The 21,627-nt window shown below is 48.7% G+C and overlaps 1 protein-coding gene across 2 annotated transcripts in view; it reads left to right on the top strand.

The window, feature by feature from the left end:
• The first annotated feature begins 855 nt into the window (after positions 1-855).
• The window catches only part of chrm3a (cholinergic receptor, muscarinic 3a), a 69,399-nt gene continuing 48,627 nt past the window's right edge, over positions 856-21,627 (top strand). For both annotated transcript variants that reach the window (XM_076137186.1, XM_076137185.1), the window contains exon 1: positions 856-1,058. The gene's annotated coding sequence lies outside the window, so the exon portion shown is untranslated. The remainder of the gene's footprint in view (positions 1,059-21,627) is intronic.

Genomic DNA, 21,627 nt, shown 5'->3' with positions numbered 1-21,627 from the left:
CAGACAGGGGCCGATGGGAAAGAACACATATGGTGTCAGATAAGATGGAGGTAGGTGAGGAAGAGGAGGAAGAGGAGGAAGAGGGCAGGTCTGTGTTCCTATAGGAGAGGGGAGGAGAGAAGCAGGAAGCTGGGAGGCTCATTTCCTCCCTGGATCCCCTCTCACTCCTGATTTGTGTTCAGGAGAAATTAGGAAAATATTTGATTGTACTTTTGTGAATTGAGCGTCAAGACAAGTTCACACTTAGATCAGAACAGAACTTCACCTCCTGACGTTTCAGTTCTCTAGTTCAGCGTAACATTTCTGCTCACACACTTTCTGCCCTTCCTCCTCTCCCTCCTCTTCCTCACAGCCAGACGTGTTGAAAACATGTTTTTAAAAAGCCTTTAATGTTGACGGGCCTCTGGCTGTTTTAACCTCTGGCATCCATTTCTCACAGATTTTAAACTGCAGTAATTATAGTGTGTGTGTGTGTGTGTGTGTGTGTGTGTGTGTGTGTGTGTGTGTGTGTGTGAGTGTGTGTGTCAGATGAGTGGTGTGTGTGAGCAGGAGGCAGTAGCAGCACTTTGGGGCTTCTCCTCCCTGTGTGTGTGTGTGTGTGTGTGTGCGTGCGTGTGTGTCTGTGCGTGTGTGTGTGTGTATGCGTGTGTGTCTCAGCTCCTCACGCTTCTCCGTGTGTGTGTTACCAGATGAATGAATGAATCGGGACTTCTTATTTGCCGGCTGTGCCACCTGCCTGTGCGTCACCGCCCCTCCGGCCAATCAGGACGCGCCGTCTCTCCGGTGCGCCCCTTGGAGATCCCGCTGTGGCTAAACGGAACGTCGGCGTCCAATCTGCCGGTCGGTGACAGCAGACGGGCGGCGCGCCTCGTTATCTGCGCACCATTAACGCTTCAACTGTGACCGAACCGAACCGGACCGAACGGAACCGGACCGCTGCTGCTGACACCGTACCGAGCATGGAGCCGTGATACGTTTCACTGGATTTCCCGGTTATTCCCGTCCACGTGTCCGCGCTCACCTCCCGCTTTGTGCTGCGCATCGCTGCTCATCATGAGGTGCGTGAACATGTGTGTGTGTGTGTGTGTGTGTGTGTGTGTGTGTGTGTGAACGTAACTGTCACTGCTTGTTTGCTTTGAAGTGTTTGAACTGCACTGGAAGTTGGAGACAAAAACTGGAACACTGGTTTACGCGTCCACGTCTCCAAAGCGCACAGAGGAGTGTGTTGGCGCTGTGGCTTGGGTTAAACGCGTGAGTGTGTGTGTGTGTGTGTGTGTGTCTGTGTCTGAGTCGGACGCACAAGTGTCTCCTGCTCGGTTCTGTCCCCTCGGCTCAGCATCCCTCCCTGCCTGCCCGGCCCCTCTGCGCTCTGCGCCGCGGTGATGCTGCTGAAGTTCATCAGTAGCAGCCGGAGACGCGTCCGTGTCTCTGATTGGAAAGTTCCAGATAGGAGGAAGACGCTGGCGTAAAGCGCGGAGCTGCGGCGCTTTGATCCGAGTCTAGTGTGTGTGTCAATAAGGTGTGTGAGAGTGTGAGTGGAGTCCTTACATGGAGAGTGGAGAGCTTTGATCAGTTTGCTCTTATTTGCTGTTTATTTGTGTATAAGTCCGTAGATGGAGCTGTGCAGGGATGTTGCCTCTCAGTGACCTGGAGGTGCTGTGACATGGAGCTGCATCATGAGGAAGAGCAGAGCCAATGGCATCTGTGCCACGGTGCAAATACTTTCCCTCGACTCGGGCAGCTGCGGTTGTTCATCACAGGAGCTGTGTGTGTGTGTGTGTGTGTGTGTGTGTGTGTGTGTGTGTGTGTGTGTGGTGTGTCTCAGAGCCGAGCACGAATCTCCAGGTTTCCTCCGTCGTGCTTCTCATCTCTGAACCTCAGCTCTTTAATATGTTGAACCTATCAACACACCCATGTGTTTCATATCATCATATCAACACAGCCTCTGTTTGGGAACAAGAGCGCTCCAGTTGGTGGATGCACGTAGCTCTACGCTGCCGCCGCCGCCGCCGCTCTGTGAAAGGTGGAGCAGGAATGTGTTTGGATGATTAGGACTTTCCACTGGCTGCTGTGGAGAGAGAGAGAGAGAGAGAGAGAGAGAGAGAGAGAGAGAGGAGAGAGAGAGAGAGAGAGAGAGAGAGAGAGAGAGAGAGAGAGAGAGAGAGAGAGAGAGAGAGAGAGAGAGAGAGAGAGAGAGAGAGAGAGAGAGAGAGAGAGAGAGAGAGAGAGAGAGAGAGAGACTGTGACTGACTGACTGACTGACTGACTGACTGACTGACTGACTGACTGACTGACTGACTGACTGACTGACTGACTGACTGACTGACTGACTGACTGACTGACACCTTCATCTCCTGATGTATGGAGCAGGCGGGGGTTAATACTGTCTGACTGATATCTCTGGTAGATTTCTCCTTTGATGTACGGCTCTGTGATACTACACCTTATTGATCCCTGTTATGACTCTCTGTGTGTGTGTGTGTGTGTGTGTGAGAGAGAGAGAGAGAAGCTGAAAGGAGGATGTCAGGCTTTCGTTGGTCCCACGTCTCTGTTGTTCTTCGTGGGTTCTGGCGTCGTCCTTCCCTCCTCCTCCTTCTTCTCATTGTTCTGAAGACAAAGACGGCCCACAGTGTCGCTCTTCATCAACACGTCTGCACCGTTCAGCTCAGTTTGGCCCCTGAATGAAGGAGAAAACAACGAGTTAGATGAAACAGAGATCCAGCAGCAGCAGAGCCCCGGGGTGGAAGGAGACGGAGGGCGTCCGGCCCCTCAGGGACACTTTTAGATCAGGAGACAGGAGACAGGAGACAGTGAAGGCTACTTTACAGGAGTCAGCTGGACAAACACACCAGCTAACTCCCCCGCTGGGTTTCATTAGAGCAGGTGGTGATGTTAAAGCCTGTTTAATCCACTTTCACAGCCACACAGAGCCGAGCGGAGCAGATCTCGCTCTATCTTTAGATGGCGCACACACACACACACACACACACACACACACACACACACACACACACACACACACACACACACACACACACACACACACCCTCCAACTTTTCCATCACAGTTCAATTATTAATGTGACAATATGAATTTGCCGCAGTTGCCTTTGAATGTGTCGCAGCACAATGGGCCTCCGTGCTGGAGAGGAGGCGACATCATCCTAATGAGAGAGGAGGAGGAGTAGGAGGAGGAGGAGACTCTGGACAGGATGTCTGAGGAGGTCATGATCCCTGGAACTATTCAGTCATTGGTGACAGAATCTGATCCGTCAACATGAATCAACTATAGATGGACGATCTGCGATTCCATTCTAGAAAGTAGAAGCAAAGTTGTTTGAGGCTGAACAGGCGACACCAACATGTGTTTACATCCTGAATATGAGTCTGCTGGGTCTGGATCTGGATCTGGATCTGGATCTGCATGGTAAACAATGCTTCCTGACTGTAGGAGTTGATCCTGCTGTCATAGCCTCTCTGTGGTTGGTTCTTTTTTGGGTGGTTGCTCTTCATTGTGGCCTCTTATTCCCGAGTAGAGAGTTTGTGCTCTGATGGACAGCTGTCAGTCAGAGTTCACGCCCCTCCTTCCCTCACTGTCTCCCCTGTGTGTGAGTGTGTGTGTGTGTGTGTCTCTGTCTCTCTGCAGCCTGCTCAGCCTCTCTCTCCTCTCCTCTCCTGGTCGAGCGATGACAGACTCTCGTTGCTCCGTACGCTGCTTTGTCTTACACGTCGTGTGTGTGTGTGTGTGTGTGTGTGTGTGTGTGTGTGTGTGTGTGTGTGTGTGTGTGTGTGTGTGTGTGTGTGTGTGTGTGTGTGTGTGTGTGTGTGTGTGTGTGTGTGTGTGTGTGTGTGTGTGTGTGTGTGTGTGTGTGTGTGTTGTGTACAAATCTATTCATGCTGATTTGTTAAAGGGCTGTAATTAGAACGTCCTAATAGCAAACAGGCCTGTTGTGTGTTTGATGTTCTGGTGTCATATTGTGTCTATATGTTTGATGACTCACACCACATGTTTGTTAAGTGGCCGCTCATCGCTCTCTGACCTTTAGAGGATGTCAGACGTTTAACTGCCACCGCCGCTTCGGGACGGCAATAAGGCGCTCGCTTCTGTTACAACGCCGCTCCGTGTTTACCTTAGGATATTGCGTATGTTCTGCACACAGCGCCTCACACACACACACACACACACACACACACACACACACACACGCGTGCACAGATCAATACGCCGTAAGTGAGGTTAGATATTGAGGCGGGATGGGAGGATTTATAGAGGCGGAGCAGAGGTCAGCGCTGTTTGTCATGCCAGTGTAAACGCTCGGCTCGCTCTTTGGGGGCGGATCTGGCAGCCGGGACGCAGCCAGCGGCGCTGCCATGCCTCTGTGTTCCTACATTTCACATTCATCCAGCGTGCACACAGTCTATTCTCTCCTTCTGCTGTTTACCTTTTAACGATTTCTCTCTAACTGGTTCTCCTTCTTCTTCTTCTTCTTCTTCTTCTTCCCCTCGCTCCCTCTTTCCTTCTGTCTCCTTCTCTTTCTCTCCTCCTCTCTTGACTAGGTTAGCTTCACCTGAGGGGATTCTGCTTCGTAGCTCGTTGTGTGTCTGAGCGTTTTCACGTCTGCTGTCTGTCGGCTGTTAATAAATAAAATGGAGCGCCTGACAGGAAGCGAGCGAGAGCTGAGGGTTCAGGGGAAAAGGAGAGGGACGTCTGGATGATGAGGGAAGGGCACGAACCCTCAGTGTGCAGGATGTGATACAGAGCTCTGGTTAACACTGCGGTCACTGCTGGCTTGTTTATTATTCTGAGTTAATGTAGTTGCACTGAGTATTGATTGTAGAAAAGATTGCTTTGCAAATGAGACCGCAATAAACATTTCCTTCATCTCACCGCCACAAACTCGTTCATCCCCCCTCCGAGTCTGAGTCTGAATGTGACCAGAGAATATTCCTGCGTTTACTTCCATTATCTCTCTCTTTGTGTTGTGATGCTGCTGTTCTCTACTTGAGCCTCGTTGGTTTGTCACAATGATCATTTCAAAGGCAACAGTCTCTGCAACTTTCATGGGTTAATGAGACGGCAATTAGCCTCTCGACACATTCTATAAGCTCCGGTTCTATAATGCACACACAGCTAATGGTCCTAACAACACTTCCAGCTCCAGCTCCATGTTCTGTAAGCAGTGATTCCTCCCTTAAATGAAGAGAATAATAAAGGAAGAACAAAGAAACGTTAGAGGAATGAATCACAAACCCCAGCATGTATTTTTTATTTGTGTTCCCGTTCAGACATCAGGGAGGAAAGAGAGATGAGACACTTTGGAATCTAAAACTGAGAGTGAAGCGTTTTCATGTGTCAGGTTGAAGAAGACGGCGAGGCCTCTTCACATCTCTTATTCATCAACACAACAACACAACATCTCTTTAGAGTTTATTTGTAGTATTTTTCCAGAGGAGCCTTGACTTGGTGTGACATTGATTCTTCAAAGATCCTTTCAACGTCTTTCTCCATTCCTTTTTGACTGGCAGCCGTGAGGAAGACGTCTTCTTTGACATTTAAGCTCCACACAGTGTTTGGGTCAGGATCCTTGGCTGCTGAGTCACACTAATGTCCGTCTGTCCCTCCGTCCCTCCGTCTGTCGGCAGGACATTTGATCGAGTTTCAAAGCGTAGGACCCTCATAAATCCCTCATTCTGTGAGCGAGCGGCTACGCGCTGCCTAACGGGCTTAAGTGAGGCTATTATTAAGATGTGGGAATAGCTTGCATCCAGGCAGGTTTGCTTCAAACACCTGGTGGGAGCTTTGCACCACGGTGAGAACAGAATGAGCAGCCTCCTTTCCAGAAGGCTTTGTAGTCCGTAGTACCAATTTCTCCTGACAGATGTTGTCGCAGACACACAAGCATCTGCTGTTAGTTCAAGAGAAAAAAAGTGCATATTTACTTCTTGTATGCAAATGGAATCTGAATCCATTACAGCCTTAGCTCTAACTGTTAGAGGATTGGAACACTCCTTTGCTGCGTCGGTAGTCCAGTATAAAAAATTGGAGCTTGTATGTAAATCATGTGAAATGTCAGCGTCACATACCTGAGCCTGGGTTACTGCATGGTGCCTTCACACATCCTGGTTGAATATAAACGGTGCACAGTGAGAGCTGGAGGGAAAAGAGCCCAGACGTTTCCTCACATTTCCTCCCTCTCTCTCTCTCTCTCACTCACTCACTCACTCACTCACTCACTCACTCACTCCTGCCACTGTGAACAACAAGCTGAGGCGTTTCTGTGCTGATGAAACATTCCTCTGTCACTGTAAACACGGTGGATCACCATTTACTTCACGCAGCAAGTCGACAGGAAATCCTCCACTCGTTTTCCTGCGTCCGTCTGCCTCCGGGCCAGGCAACACTAGCATGTTGGAAACTACACGCATCTCACATGCCTGTTGTTTCTTACCGGGAGCTCTTTGGCACGCTGAGTTGTGTGTGCTTGTGTCGAGTTTCAGGCTGCAGAAAATCAATACTAGACAGAAAAAGCCAGACACTAAAAATCTGATATTGAAAACTGAAATTTGGAAAACACTTAGATTAGAAACAAACCAGTAAACCCTCTCAACCTTAAAACAGCACTTTAAATCTGTCATCTGCCTGCCTGAGCCGCAGAGTGGCAGACTCACACAGGTACCTCTCCATTCAAAGGATTAGGATGATAAATGAATTGTGTTTTGGTTGTGCCACAACAAGAGCAGCCGGATTTAAAGCTCAACTGAAAGTGTCTGCGGTCTAATCATCCAGAAAGTGAACTTAGATTGCAGGCATGAGTGTGATTAGGTGGCTGTCATAAAGAATCCCTCATCAGTCATCATTCTTCTTTGGATTCTAGCAGGGAATGTTTGGCACGTTGGCCTGGGAACGCCGCTTCATTTTCATCATCATAGATGTATTGAACAGCCTGCTGATAGTTCTTGATAGTTCTTGATAAACATTTGGGATTTGGGACGTTTTGGAATCCTTGGAAACGACCAAATCCGTTCTTTAAAATCTGTTGAAAACCTTGAAAATGTCCCAGAGGCTCTCCGACTCTAAACAACACATTTTTGGGGCCCTAAGCCTTTGAAGCCACGCCCCCCTCCACTCCATAGCACTTTTATGTCAAACACTATCACATCTTATTTTAAGGAAAACCCAAAGTGAACCCTCAGATCCCTGGTGGTTTCTTCTTATGGACGGCTCTGAGGTTCAGGCTCCTTCTTTGGTCTGTTGTTTATGTTTCTGCTAATGTTTTGAAAATGAGAGTTAATGAAGCGGAGTCGATGCTTTGGATGTCAGATTCTGGCCGCAGAGACGTTGCGTTTGTCTCAGCGTGTTCCCTTACTGTGTCTCAGTAAACACACTCGTCTCATGTGAATCCATCTTTACACCATTGGAGGTTTTCTTGAAGGTTTCCTCTTGTGTCCGTCTAGACTCTAGACCCACTAAATGTCAAAATGCCATAACAAACTTTGTGTTCAAAGTAAAGTCAAGGGAACAAGCAGGCTTCACATTTCCCTTTCCCAGCTTTTTGCCTCAGAGCAGCAGTCTGAGTGGCATTTCAGAACATTTTTACCTCCAAGTTCAATCCAGCACCTGTCTTTGAATCCCTTCCTCCCTCACATTGATTGACATTTGGGAAAGACGGAGACAGAGGCAGAGACAGGGGTGTTGTAGAAGTTGTACCAGACAAAAGCCGAGCTACGGAGCGACGCCTCGGGCTTCACTTTGTTGAGGGAAATGAATGTGAGCCAGCGTGACCTGTAGCCCTGTAGCCCTCCGGCCCGTAATTCACATTTTCTGGTGACATTTACATCGGAGTGCATCGGAAGCAAACAAAAGGTCCGTGCAAATATTTTGATTCCAATTTGCTCTCCTGTCAGTGCGTTCCTAATCATTGTCTGGCTCGGTGCTTCATCCTGGCTCTTTTACGGCGCAGTATCTCCCTCACAGACAGCTGAGAGGGCCGACGCCAGCACAGAGCATTCAGATGGGAATTTGAGGCGTTTCATAATGATAAGCAGCAGACAAACAGCCCGATCACAACAGAGACATCACTCAAGCTTCTCAGCTCCTCGTCCAAATGGGAAATGACGTTTTAGGGATTTATCACCTGCAATTATCTCTGCAGGCCGATTCATGCACGACTTTGTTTGTTAAAGACTAATTTACTGAAACCCTGCATCTGTCAGGGATCAAATGGATAACAGACGTTGATTGTTACGTATTGGATTTACTGTGCCGTTAAGTCGATGTGTCCCGTTTGAGTTTTGTCCCCACTTAATACTGCAAACTGCACAGGAAACCATGTGAGAAGTGCCACCACCTTAAATCTGGCAGTATCCACCCCATTCTGGCTCAATGCGCTAACACTTAGCCTAATGAAAAGAGCCGGCTAGTCGGTGCTTATTGAAGTGCTGAAGTAAACAGCAGCTCAGGAGTTAAAGCTAGTGGACAGCAGCGTTCGGCACAGAGACTTAACAGAGAGCAGTCGCCTTGTCTGTGTCTGCAGAGCGACATCGCCCCCGTCATAAACGCGACCATTAGATTTCCCCGGCTAGCTCGGTGCGCTCTTCCGTGTTTTGTTGGACCTATTGGATTCGCGTTAACGCTTCCCCCGGGATCGACGCCACTGATTAGCACCATCCAATAATCTACAGCTCATCGCTCGGCTGTTGTGTCTTCATCCTTATCGGCACACTAATGTGAGCGGGCGGGGGGGGGGGCAGCCGTCTTATCAAACCGCTTTGTGGAAGGAAAGTTGTTGACATATTTACCGGCCTCGGCTCCTCGGCCCCCGGGGGGCGATGAGGACAGAAGGGGAGAGATTAGGTGGAGGCTCAGACGGTCCATGTACAGTTCCTTCAGTCCTGTCTTCAGTTCGGGGGATGAAGAGCAGAGCCAGGAGCACAGAGATGATGGCTGGAATGGCTTGGCACGACTCCACGTTCAAGGTTTTTGGCAGAGTTAAAACCCTAGTAACTGTTTATTGGCTGGGCAGCTTCTGTGTTTCTATGAAATGTAATCAGAAGGCCAGCTGGACATATTTATTGCATGTTAAGGCAACACACAACAGTTGAGCTATAGTTAGTTAGCTGTACAATATAAACATGCAAATACAGCGGTGGAATATAACTTTATATGATTTATACCGTCTAGATTCCTGCTGTTTGAATAAGAGCAGGTACATTTAAATCAAGGACAAAGGACAGGATGGACTCTGTCCTCATGCAGGGACAAACACTGGTGGAGACAGGAAGGACGGAGCAGGGACAAACACTGATCAGCAGGAGAGAGTCTGGATCCAGGGCTTTTTGGCTCTGCCCTTTGCTGAACTCTTACTTTGAGATCTTTCATAAAAATACAAACAGTAACCCTACGAGGTAATAAAGTATCTTCACTGGGTTTATGGGCTTAACTCATTTTTGACCGAAATGTCTGCCTGTAAAACCACTAAAGCTGTACTGAGTCAGGCCCCTCAAGCTCAGAAAACAGATTTCGTGTGAGATTTGGACACTTTAGCCTCCAAACAGCAGGAGGAGGGATGAACAGCCACATAACCTTGTGTGTGTTGTCATTAGGCACAACGGGGGGGGGGTCAATAATTAATCTGACCACACATCGCTGCAGACCCAAACCAATCGGGCTGAAGCCTTTTTGTGCTTCGGCCTGTGTGCACAACGAGAACGAGAGAGCGAGAGAGAGCGAGAGAGCGAGAGAGAGAGGCGGCGGCAGACAGAAAATCAGGGAGCGTCTGGGGTTGAAGTGATTACAAAGTGCTGGGAGCAGGGAGAGGAAATTACTGCTGCTCCTTTCTGCTCACACACACACACACACACACACACACACACACACACACACACACACACACACACACACACACACACACACACACACACACACACACACACACACACACACACACACACACACACACACACACACACACACACACGCACACTCCTGATGATGTTTCATTGAAGGAACCACATGTTGTTGATGACCCTGAGTTAGCTCCTAGTTTTCTCTTCTCCTCCTCTGAAGCGATTCCGCCCCGTCTTTGTTCCGTCCTCTCTGCCGCTCGTGTTTATTTAACCACCCTTTTATCCAGATTAGTCCCTCTTAATCTCTTTAAATTAATCTCATTAAATCTCTTCCTTTCTTCCAGTAGCGATAAGCAGGAATGCTCGGGGTTTACAGTCGTCTGCCTCATTTCCCTTAAGCTCTTATCCTTACATCACTCACTTACTGCTTGATCCAGAGCCCCCAGGGGAGCAGAGGCACCCTGTGGTCTCAAAGTCACCGCTCTGATCTTCATTATTTGTATATGGGATATCAGGATTTAAGGTGACGTCATGAAATCACAATGACAGATCGTTCTTCAGACGAGGAGTGAGAGCTGGTCTGACTCATTTCCTGCGTCGGGTAATGATCCCTCCACGGCTTTGGCAGCGAGTCTGAGAGCGGCACTTTGCTCTTCATACATCATAATCAGGATGTGTCCCGGCTTATTTACATTGTTACCAAACAGGTGTTTGGGTTCCGACTTCTCCTTTTCAAGCACTCGCTGTTGCTCATGTGAGGAAAGGAAACGTTGGGGTCGATGTCTAGTTGTTGGCAATTTTGTAGAACAGATCACCGCTGGCTTTTGTGTGAAATCCTTCAATCACAGAGACGTAATGACGTCAACAAGGAAGGGAGACGGATGAGGAAGAGAGACGCCACGTGATGCTAATTCTCTCTGAGTGTCACCTCTGACTGTCAGAGGGTCATTCAAGGATCAGAACGGTGTTTCCAGGCAGCTCAGGTGTTCCAGGTGTGTGTGTGTGTGTGTGTTTTGGTCAATGCTTCACATACAGTGTGACGTATACAGGATGTGCTGATTTAAGCAGGATTATAGTTTGATGCCTGTGGAAGCTGTGGCAGCAGCGGCGTGCTGAGGCGTGCTGAGGCGTGCTGAGGCGTGCTCCTTCTCAGTTTGTCCGACCGTCCTGTCGATGTAGAAATCGAAATCGTCCCTCACTTCCTCTGCCTGTGCTAATGGCGGCGCTCTGAAAGCCTCAAACCAAACAATTTTCTCTCCACTCTTATTTTGACTGGGCGCTTGAATGAAAATCAATTTCCCTTTCTCTCACGGTTCAGAGGAAATCAAATGGCAACGCGTGAGAAACCTGGCACAATCTCAGCTGAAAGCTTTGTAATTAGCAGAGTAAAACTAGTTTATTCTTTGTAAGGTTTGTTTGTGTTCTCCTTCCAATCACAGTTGGCAGAGCAGATCAGTCAAGACAAGGAAGATGACTGAACAACGATGATGAGAACACATGCAGGTTGTGTTCCCAGCCAGTATTAAAGTTTATTGTCTGTTTACAAAGTGACTGAGCTGTTTTTTGGGAGTACATTAAGCCCCTCCCCCCTCTCCTACTTCCCCCCCGTATTTGATTTGCTCTTGCCGTGACTTCTGCGCTCTCTGGACCTCTGCCTGCTTCAAAGAAAATCAATTGGGCTGGTCGTAACTTGAGTCGGAGGATTATAAGGGAATGAAAAGAGGAATCTGTCATCTCTCTCTATGCACTGCAGCTATCTTACATTAGCATTCTGATCGGATTCCTCTGGTGGAGAACGTATGCAGAGTCACTGAGAAGCAGCAGCAGACGGACTCGGAGCGTTCCTCCTCTCCTCTCCTTTCTCTCTCTTGGATATTCACACACACACACACACACACACACACTCCAGCGTTAAAGGGGACATGTTGCACTTCTTATTGACTAACATAAGCGAGTGTGTACAGGTGTGTTTCTGTCACTCAGTGAACGTGATCTGACCTGGCTTGTCCAAACAGCGAGGTCATCATCTCTCTGCTCTCTCCTCATCCATCAGGGTGACGTATGCAGATGTCTCTCTGTACGTCTACAAGATGAGCCGGCCCGAGTTTAACCTGCTCATACGTCCTGTCAGGAGCCAGAGGATCATCGTCCATCACAAACCACCGTGCATCAGGACAGGAACAGAGCATTTTGTCTACGTCAACATTTCCTAAATTCAACAATTCTCCCTAAAATAGAAACCAAAGAGGGAACATTCTAATCTGTGATTTTCTGCTAAATCCTCATTGGTCTTTTACACCGCAGGAACATTTCCAGCAGCTCAGGAACATTTACAGGAACCTGGGGAACATTCTTTTATTCAGCACCACACTTTGAATCATCAGAACTCTATTTCATCAACCACTTCAGCTCCTGCAGGGTCGGCTCTCTGCCAGGCTTCACTCACTGCAGGGTGGAAGTCTACAGAGCAAACATACAGGATTGCTCCAAACCCACCAAGACTGTGGCGTCGGTCGTGGTTTAGCTTTTAGTTGGAGGCTGGCGGCTGCATCTAATTACCAATCAAGCATCCACCGCTTTATTTGCTGTTGCAGAGACAGACGGGTAGACAGACAGGTAGACAGACAGACAGACAGACGTGCAGGCCTCATTCCCTGTGGATCGGATTTGATTGAATGCGTCACAGAAAAACAATCTCCTTCATTCTCTGCTCTGCTTCTGTGGTTGGTGTGGCGATGAAGAGGCCGACTCTCCTCATCTTCATTATCTTCACCGTATGTGAAGCTCAGCGGGACGGGAGCTCGGAGCTGCACGGTCCAACTGTGTGTGTGTGAAGGCCCTCACAGACCAGGAGAGGCTCTGATCTGGGTCTGATCTGGCTCTGACCTGATCTGGCTCTGACCTGATCTGGGTCTGATCTGTCTCTGACCTGATCTGGGTCTGATCTGGCTCTGACCTGATCTGGCTCTGATCTGGGTCAGATCTGTGGACTTCACCTGCTCTTTACCACCCAATGTGCTTTTGTTCTCACTTGTAAATGAATCCTTGACTCCTCTGCTCGGTCTTCCTCACCTGAACTTGTGGAGGGAGTATCTTGTGTAAACTCAAGTGTCTAGCTTGAGTAAAAGAAAATGGAAAATTCATTCCTCTGGCCGCCCCAGGCCGAGCGAGCGATGCGTCACATTCTGAATAAGGTATCATAGAAACGGAGACCTGACGACCTCGCTTTCATTTTTTTACCAAATCTTTCTTTGCCCTTCCCTGCACATCTGTACACTGCATTTGACTTTCTTCCTTTTCACTCCTGTGTTTTCACAAAGCAGCTCTTGAAATGGATCAGGATGGATGTCCCTGTGTTATTGAGTATTTTGGTAGTGATGTTATGGCTGGCATGGATGTGTGCAAATCCATTTTCCTCCATCACACGCTGGCTGTTTGCTTACACTGGGCATAATGAAGCATTAATTCACTGCTGTCACTCGCAGACCACAGTCATCCTGAGCAGAGTTAACTCTTGATCCAGCAGAGCGGAGAGAGAGAACAAAGGAGCCGGAGACTTTCTGTTTGTTCCACTGTGGATGAGGTTGAGCTTGATTGGCTCTGTGACGCTGTGACGCATGTTGTTTAGGATTTGATTGTATCACATTGTGTTCCTGGATAAACTTTGAAAGACGATGTTTGATCAACTTAAGTCGACCGAGGAGTAGACCTTAGAAAGAGATAGTGCCCTCAATTGCTTGTTTTCATTCAGTGTGCATGGCAGTGAAGCAGTAAAGGAGAGTAGATGTGAATTAGTTTGAAAATTAATATTGAAACACAGACAAACTGTCTCTGATGATTCTAAAGAGTACAGTTATCTTTATCGTTTTCAGATCAGATCCCTGTAAGCAGAGCCTTGTTGTTGTTGTTGTTGTTGTTGTTGTCTGATCACTGGATAACAAAGAGTTATTATTAGAGGCTTTCATCATCGTCCCACTGGACACTGTGGCTGCGTGTGAAACAAATGCATCATGGGTCGTGGGCGTTTATCTGAAGTGTTGATAAGAAAGCGTGACTGATGGACTCAGATGGTGGGCGGCAGACTTGCAGACGGACGTCCTGAAGCGGCGCTCCTTCATCCGGCAATTTCCTCCGTGTTTTTGAAGCTCAGGTGTGAACGGTGTTAGCGATTTCAAGGCAGCCGTCGGGCGGCGACCTAACGCAATCAGGGAGTGTGTTTTTAAAGTCGCTGTTGCCGGTGGTGTCCAAGCAACTTTCAAAGATCGGCGCTGCGTTTAATGCCACCTGGCAGGGCGCCGGCATTCACTAACTTTGTCCTCGCTTCTGTCTCCAGCAGCAGAGTTTACTAAATGGTTTGCTCTCTCTCTTGCCTCCGCCGTGTCGAGGAGGAAGATTTTTCTAATAAAAGTGCTTCACTGGTGCGTGCGTCTCCATTTGTCACCTTGTGTGGCGGAGGCTCAGCTGCTCCCTCGCCCCTCAGTCACGCAGCCGTGCAGAGACACAGCCTGTATAATTGGTAAAAGCCCTTCAGCCGTCGCCGCCGCTTCAACCTTCACTTACGACAAGCGGCGGATACCTGTTTACCCCGGCTCAGCGTGCGCGGCTACACGGTCCAAATAAATCCACAGCTGGACTCGGACGCTCTGACTCGTCCCCTCGGCGTCGACGCGTCTGTTTTCAACTTCAGGATGCTTCTGAAATGAACACGAGCTAGTTTCATTAATATGACTAATCGTCTCTTTCCTCCATGTTTGTTTGAATCCGGTATGGCGTTAGTTCCGGCTCAGATCAGCCCGGGGTTGCTCATGTCTCACTGTGTCCTCTCTGCCTCAGTGTTTGTGCAGAACCCAAAGGTCAAACTTGGACAAATAACTGGCGAGAAGCTACACAAACGTCCCAGAGATGTTGTTCCCATGCTTCCTAAAGATAAAGCTTCCACAACATCCATGCTATGTGCCAGCGACTCTGGGAGATTCCCTCCATACACAAACAAACCCCGGACACAAACATATAGAGAGTGACCCTGCCGCTCCCACTGATGTTTGAGAAGCCTGGTGTAGGGGTGCGCTTGTTTGTGGGAGACGTATACAGAGAGTTAAGCTCCTCCTTCTCTATGTTGTTGCCCATTAGCCTGGATTTTCCACATTTCCCTGCCTGCACAGAAGGACGGGATGGACACTCTGAACCGTTCTCACCTTGCACGATGATAAAGGTTTATCTTTACTGGAGCACCGACTCCATCTCTGTGTTGATGCTGGCGCTGGAACAATGCAGCAGGATTCCTTTGTGCATGAATAATCCTTGTTTTCCTCCTTTTGGGACACGGCAACATGGCCGTCTCTTACTCTGGCATTCCTCTGCGTCTGCTTCTTAAGTTAAATTGGGCTGGAATGGAGCTCGGCGGCGTTCGGGGAAACGGCGTTCTCGCATCTCTGATGACCAATGATGGCAAGAGGGAGATGAAAGGCCAAAACCATCACTCTGCCCACACACACACACACACACACACACACACACACACACACACACACACACACACACACACACACACACACACACACACACACACACACACACACACACACACACACACACACACACACACACACCGCTCTCCTCTCATCTCCTCTCCTCTCCTCACCTAAGCTGCAGTGCATCTTCTTCTTCTGCTGCCTGTCCGGTTCCTATGTGCACGAATGCAAACACACACATTCCTCCTCTTCCTCCTCCTGTCATCCCTTCCTCCTACCCTTCATAATCCCCCCTCTTCCTCTCTCTAAGGTGCTTTACGGGGGCAGAAGCGTCCCACACAGTTTTGGCTCAGTGACCAAACAAAGAGCCTGGAGCTTTTTGTGAGTCTGGATTCTTTGATGCTTCTTAATGAGGTATGTGTGGCGATGAAGCCTTGATGGCTGCCGGCTAAATGGACCGAGGAGTTTCACTCTCCCTGCACTCCGGATACACAACGTTTGTCAACCAAACTGCAGTCGAGTTCCATCAAAGTCTGCGGCGCCGACCGTCACAGAGTTCCACCCGAAGCTCCGCCGCTTTTCCACCGGAGCTTCTTCTGGCTTTCACACCTCCGTGGGACTCAAACTGTGATTTCTGTTCCTCTCTTTGTTGTTTTCACAGATTTGAGGGTTTTTGTTTGTGGGAAAAAAAGGCAATATTAGTTGATATTTTTCATTTCCTGTGCAGGAATCCTCTCCTGCAGATCTCATCACACAAACAATGTTTCCTTTTTTCAGTTTGCGTTCCCATCGTGACCTCATCTCCACTCGGCCCTGCGTCGCTCACGCCTCATGCCTCATGCCTCACGCCGCACGCCTCCTCCTTCGCCTCAGCCTCTTTTGCCTCAGCTTTAGAGTTGGACGACCTCTAACTGACCTCTATCCTGGCTCAAACGCTCCACGAAACATAGGAGACATTTTGCATTAGTGCATCAAAGAGGCGCCCTGGCAGCACCAGCCGCATACACACACACACACACACACACACACACACACACACACACACACACACACACACACACACACACACACACACACACACACACACACACACACACACACACACACACACACACACTTGCTGAAGCACCATGAGATCAAATGAACATCTCAGGTCAGTGTAGTGCAGAAGGGTTAATGATGCCACGACCGCGTTTGGATTTTCAATTCACACTCGGGGGCAGATTACTGCTCTCCACCCGGGCGGCTCTCATCTCTCCATCTCTCCGGGGTCACTCTGCACTCTGCAGACTCTACCTGTTTATTAACGGAGCGGTGTATAAATATATTGGACTGTAATCTGACGCAGCTTGGCGTGTTTGCAGATCAGTCAATAGCTGTGGTTTGGTGCGTCACCAGGCTGGATTGACGGTTGAGGACGGCACGAGGAGGACGTGGCTGCCAGGGTGAGAGAGAGAGAAAGGAATTCAGATAGAAGCCAAGCTTTCCTCAGATCATTTCAGCATCCTGGGGGTTAAACTCTATCTGTTTTTTTCCTTTCCTGTGACTCCTAAAGCTTGATTCCTTTATACCAATGAAGAATGTAATGGCAGCTCTAATGATATGATCATCCTGTGTGTGTGTGTGTGTGTGTGTGTGTGTGTGTGTGTGTGTGTGTGTGTGTGTGTGTGTGTGTGTGTGTGTGTGTGTGTGTGTGTGTGTGTGTGTGTGTGTGTGTGTGTGTGTGTGTGTGTGTGTGTGTGTGTGTGTGTGTGTGTGTGTGGGTGGGTGGGTGGGTGGGTGGGTGGGTGGGTGTGTGTGTGCGCGCTCCCTCCCTCCTACAGTGGATTGTGATTTATACCAAGCTTTCATTTCCGGCCCAGGAAGATAAATTGTGGTCCACTGACCTTAACTAAGTGAAGTCAGCTAGATAAACACTGAGAAGTGTGTGTGTGTGTGTGTGTGTGAGCCTCCGTGAAACACAGGAAATGTCAGTAATATAGCCATGAGTTATTTGCTCAGATGAGAATAACATTTAATGTGAGGGAGGGAGGCAGGGAGAGAGGGAGCAGCTCAGGAGAGGAGGAGCTGCTGCGGCCGCCCAGCAGGGGGCCAGGAGCCACTTACTGCAGGCAGACGCTCATGGGGAATGAATGTGACATTAAACAAGAGCCTGCTGATGTGTGGCAGTATGGTTACAATGTGTTTAAGGAGTCTAAAGTGTTAAGGAGCGTTCAGTGTTATCCTTTAATCTGCTAACTCAGGAATGAGCTTAGATGTTCTCTCTGGAGAGGAATGAAGAGGAAACTCAGGTTTCATTTAAAGAGGAGCTCTGGTCCTGGATGCAGCCTCCTCCTCCTCCTCCTCTTCCTCTCTCTGTGTGTGAGGGTCAGCAGGACTCTTCTTCTGTCTCAAGGGAAGAAGTGTGGAGGTGAATGTGGCAGCGTCTCCTTCTGTGTGGATCTCCTTCAAGAGACCAGACAGACGGGACACTTTGCTCTCTGCCGTTTTTTATTTGTTTTATTTCTGGGGGAGATTATACACACACACACACACACACACACACACACAGTCTGTGTTTAGAAGAACTTCACGAGCTGGTCAGAGGTGTGATGGATGAGATGAGACTGAGCCCTCCTTTACTCAGACTCAGCTGATCACTCAGTGTTGTGTTCACTCTTCAAACGCACTAAGAGGAGATTGTTTCATCTTAACTGAAGCTTTTGCAATCATTCCTCATTCTTTTATTTTATTATTCCATGTCTTTATTTTCATTCCTGTGATTCCTTACAGCAGTCTTCTTCTTCTTCTTCTGAGAGGAGTGAGTGAGTGAGTGGAAGAGCTGAGTGGAAGAAAGAGCGTGAAAAAGTTGTCCTATACCCGTCTTTCTGTATGTTAATGTTGTTTTGTTCTCTGTGTGTTTGTTCTTTGTTTCATTTTAGTCTGTTGGTGGTTGGGGGCTTTGTGTTTTGCGTCTGCTAGCAAGTGGGGCTAGCTAGCATGACTGCGGGGTTTGACAAGCTGTGTCCGGTTGTTGGTTGCACGGTGGAGGACTGTAGTTTAGCGGTGGGGGCACTGGTGGGTTACGACAGCGTGAAGTCCGCCTCACGCATGAATAACGCGGTGGTGATCTTCCTAGAGAGCGTGGAGAAGGTGGACCAGGTGGTGGGTCACGGGGTGGAGATTCATGGAGTCTTCACTCCCGTCCTGGCTCTAGCTAACCCCGCTAAAAGAGTGGTAGTTTCAAACGTCCCCCCGTTCCTGAGCAACGAGGCTCTGGAGAAGGAGCTAAGCCGACACGGCCAGCTCCACGCCCCCGTCACAATGATCCCCCTCGGCTGCAGGTCCCCCTTGTTGAGGCACGTCGTGTCTTTTAGGAGACAAGTGTTTATGACTTTGAACGACAACCGAGAGGAGCTCAACCTGGTGTTCAGGTTTAAAATCGAAAACTTTTTTTACACTGTTCATGTAACGACTGACGGCATGAAGTGTTTCGGGTGTGGGAGAGAGGGGCACCAGGTGCGATCGTGCCCGGGGAGAGCGGGGGAGGGCCGGCAGGTTGAGGCTCCAGACGCCGCCGGAGCAGAGGCTCCGGCCACCGGCGGAGCAGAGGCACACTGCCGGAGCGGAAGCGCCGGTCGAGGCGCTGGCCGCCGCACCATCGACGCCCCCGGCTGAACCGACGCCCTCCACGGCAGCATCAACGCCGCCCCAGACCGACGCACACACGGACGGACAGAGCACCGGAGCTGCTAAAGAGGCAACTAGACAGAACGTCGGAGATGACAGACAGAGCACCGGAGATGAGGGTCCATCAAGTGGACATGTGGAGATCGAGGGCGCTGGGCAGCAGGCAGCAGATGGAGCAGAGGAGATGGAGGAGGACCAGGCCCCCCCCAGTACTCCTCTGAAAAGAAAACCCATCGTCTCTCCTAAAGGTTCTAAGGGCAAGAAAAGAAGTGCCAAGAGAGTCAAAGAGGCTAAGGAGCAGAGGGAAGACAGCTCAGGGCCAGAGGAGGAAGTGAAGACAAAAAGTCCATCGTCATATAAAGACAAAGCATATAGTTTGGCTAACGTGAAGTCGTTTTTGGACGTAACTAAAGGTATGAGGAATGTAAAAGTGGAAGGCTTCTTCCCTAACAAAGAAGATCTTCTAGGTGCTCTTCAAGTGTTTCTGGATGACGACGATGTTGTGAGAGGAGGCTTTACTCGGCCGGAATACTACAGGGTAAAGAAGTACATCACTAAACTGGGGAAGGAACTGTATGAGGATAGTGATATAAACAGTGACACAAGCGTTGATGAAGATGATGAGGATATCTGAGTTTGTTTTTCTTGTTTTTTTTTTCCCACGGTGTTGTTGGTTTTTTTTTTGTATTGTTTTTTGGTTTAAGCATGTGATGGAGTCCTAGAACTCGCATAATTTAGTTTAAATGCAAGGTTTATAAACACCTGTAAATGTAAACTTAAAAATCAATCTTCTTCTTCTTCTTCTTCTTCTTCTTCTTCGGGATTTCTAGCTTTACCGACTAGTACTGACTTCTCCTGCCTCTGATTTCTTCTCTTCCTTGTGCAGCTTCAGGGTTCATAGTGTCTCTGTCTGTCTCTCTCTCTCTCTCCTTCTCTCCCTCCCTCCCTCCAGCTGTTTCTCAATAAATGTCTTCTCATTTCCTTCCAAATGGATCCACCTCTATGGGCTCAGGCTCATCTAACAGGAAGCGTTGCATGTTGAGGTCATCGGCTGTAGCTGTTGTTATGGTGATCGGTCCACTGGCAGCCTCACAGGAGCTGGACCTGGACCTGGAGCTGGACCCTCCTCTCCTCTAGATGAGACTGTTGGGCTGTGACCGCAAAGTAAAAAACACAAATCAACTTATTGTAACGGAGAGAGAGTTGAAGACGGAAACCTGGAGGCTGAGATCAGTTTGGCGTGGACTGTTCTGCCCTCCGCTGGTCTCAGTCTGATGGAAGACGCCATATTAAGTCACAATAATTGGTCTTGCACCGCTAAACTGTTTTAAAGGGCAAACTTTGCACAGATTTTCCACTTTCTTATGTTTATTTGAGCTATTCTGATCTCTCTACAATGTTTCATTTGACCTCCCCTGGCCTCCACCACGCTGTGCACACTGAGGGAAAACAGATCAGCGTAGCTTCCCTCGCCCTACAAGCTTTCTCTGCTCTGATTGGCCGGCTGTGTCGGGCCTGTGATGACAGGGAGTCACACACACTGCCCACAGTCTTCATCCTTAGCCTTGAGCTCAGCCTTGGACTCAGGACCAAGCTGTGCAAAGTGTGGATCTCTCAGGCCAGCTCAGGACTTAATAATAGAATGTGGGAAAATAACTTTAAAGCCCAGTTTGTCCTCTTTAAAAGTATTTTTGCTCTGTGTTTGTCTCTTATTAGTTGTGAATGTAAACTTAGAGCGATGACAGACAGACGACTTCCTATCGCCATACAAAGCTGTCCGTTACTTTTATTGCAGAGTAGTGTGTGTGTGTGTGTGTGTGTGTGTGTGTGTGTGTGTGTGTGTGTGTGTGTGTGTGTGTGTGTGTGTGTGTGTGTGTGTGTGTGTGTGCAAAATAAGCAAACACAAAGAGAAAAGTGTTGCAAAACAATCCTCCCAGTCCAGCAGATATGAGCTTCATTGCTTTATGGCCTCTTTGTTATTTCAGCAGCGTCAGGTTTGTTTTGGACGAGCACCCATGACACGCCTACCTGATCACACTGGACTACCTACATACGGTGTGTGTCCATGGTCAGAGAACATTGAGCAGACGTCCTCACATGTCCTCACTTCACTCCTACATCAGGATGAGTGAAGGAGCTTCTTCATGTTGTTGTGCACATGGTCAAAACAAACACTTTGGAATAATGAGATTCCTGTGCTTTAAACTCCTGATTTATGTTTAAATGCACTTTAAAACTTTGATTACAGTTAAGGCAGTGAATCACTTTTTGTGTATGTAACGTGTTTATGTCTTAATGCGTTTGCACAAATGTAAGCCAGTGATGAAATGCAGCTTTGCCTTTAGTTGCAGAAGGACAAAGTGTGTGTCCATGGCTGTAAAGCACAGAGTGAGTCAGCTGTGCTCTTCCTCAGCTCTCTGCCTCCACAGGTGCTCCTCAGTCACGCTGTTTGGGAGCGTCGTTGGTGATTGAGTGTTGATTGACATGAAGGAGCAGTCAGCTGGTCAGTGAGGCACTAAGAGCCGCTCACCTCCCTTTATACAGCACAGCACTGTAGGTCAGCCTGAGCACACACACAGGAGGAAGAAGAGGGCCCACTGAAGACCTTGGTCGGGTAAGAGAGGTCTGTGTGTGTGTGTGTG

The sequence above is a fragment of the Genypterus blacodes genome, unplaced genomic scaffold (assembly GCF_046128005.1).
Source record: "Genypterus blacodes isolate CSIRO-AG114 ecotype Tasmania unplaced genomic scaffold, CSIRO-AGI_Gbla_v1 ptg000299l_1, whole genome shotgun sequence".
NCBI classification, from domain to species: domain Eukaryota; kingdom Metazoa; phylum Chordata; class Actinopteri; order Ophidiiformes; family Ophidiidae; genus Genypterus; species Genypterus blacodes.
Note: the sequence above shows the minus strand (reverse complement) of the source record. Positions and strands in the feature narration are given on the sequence as shown.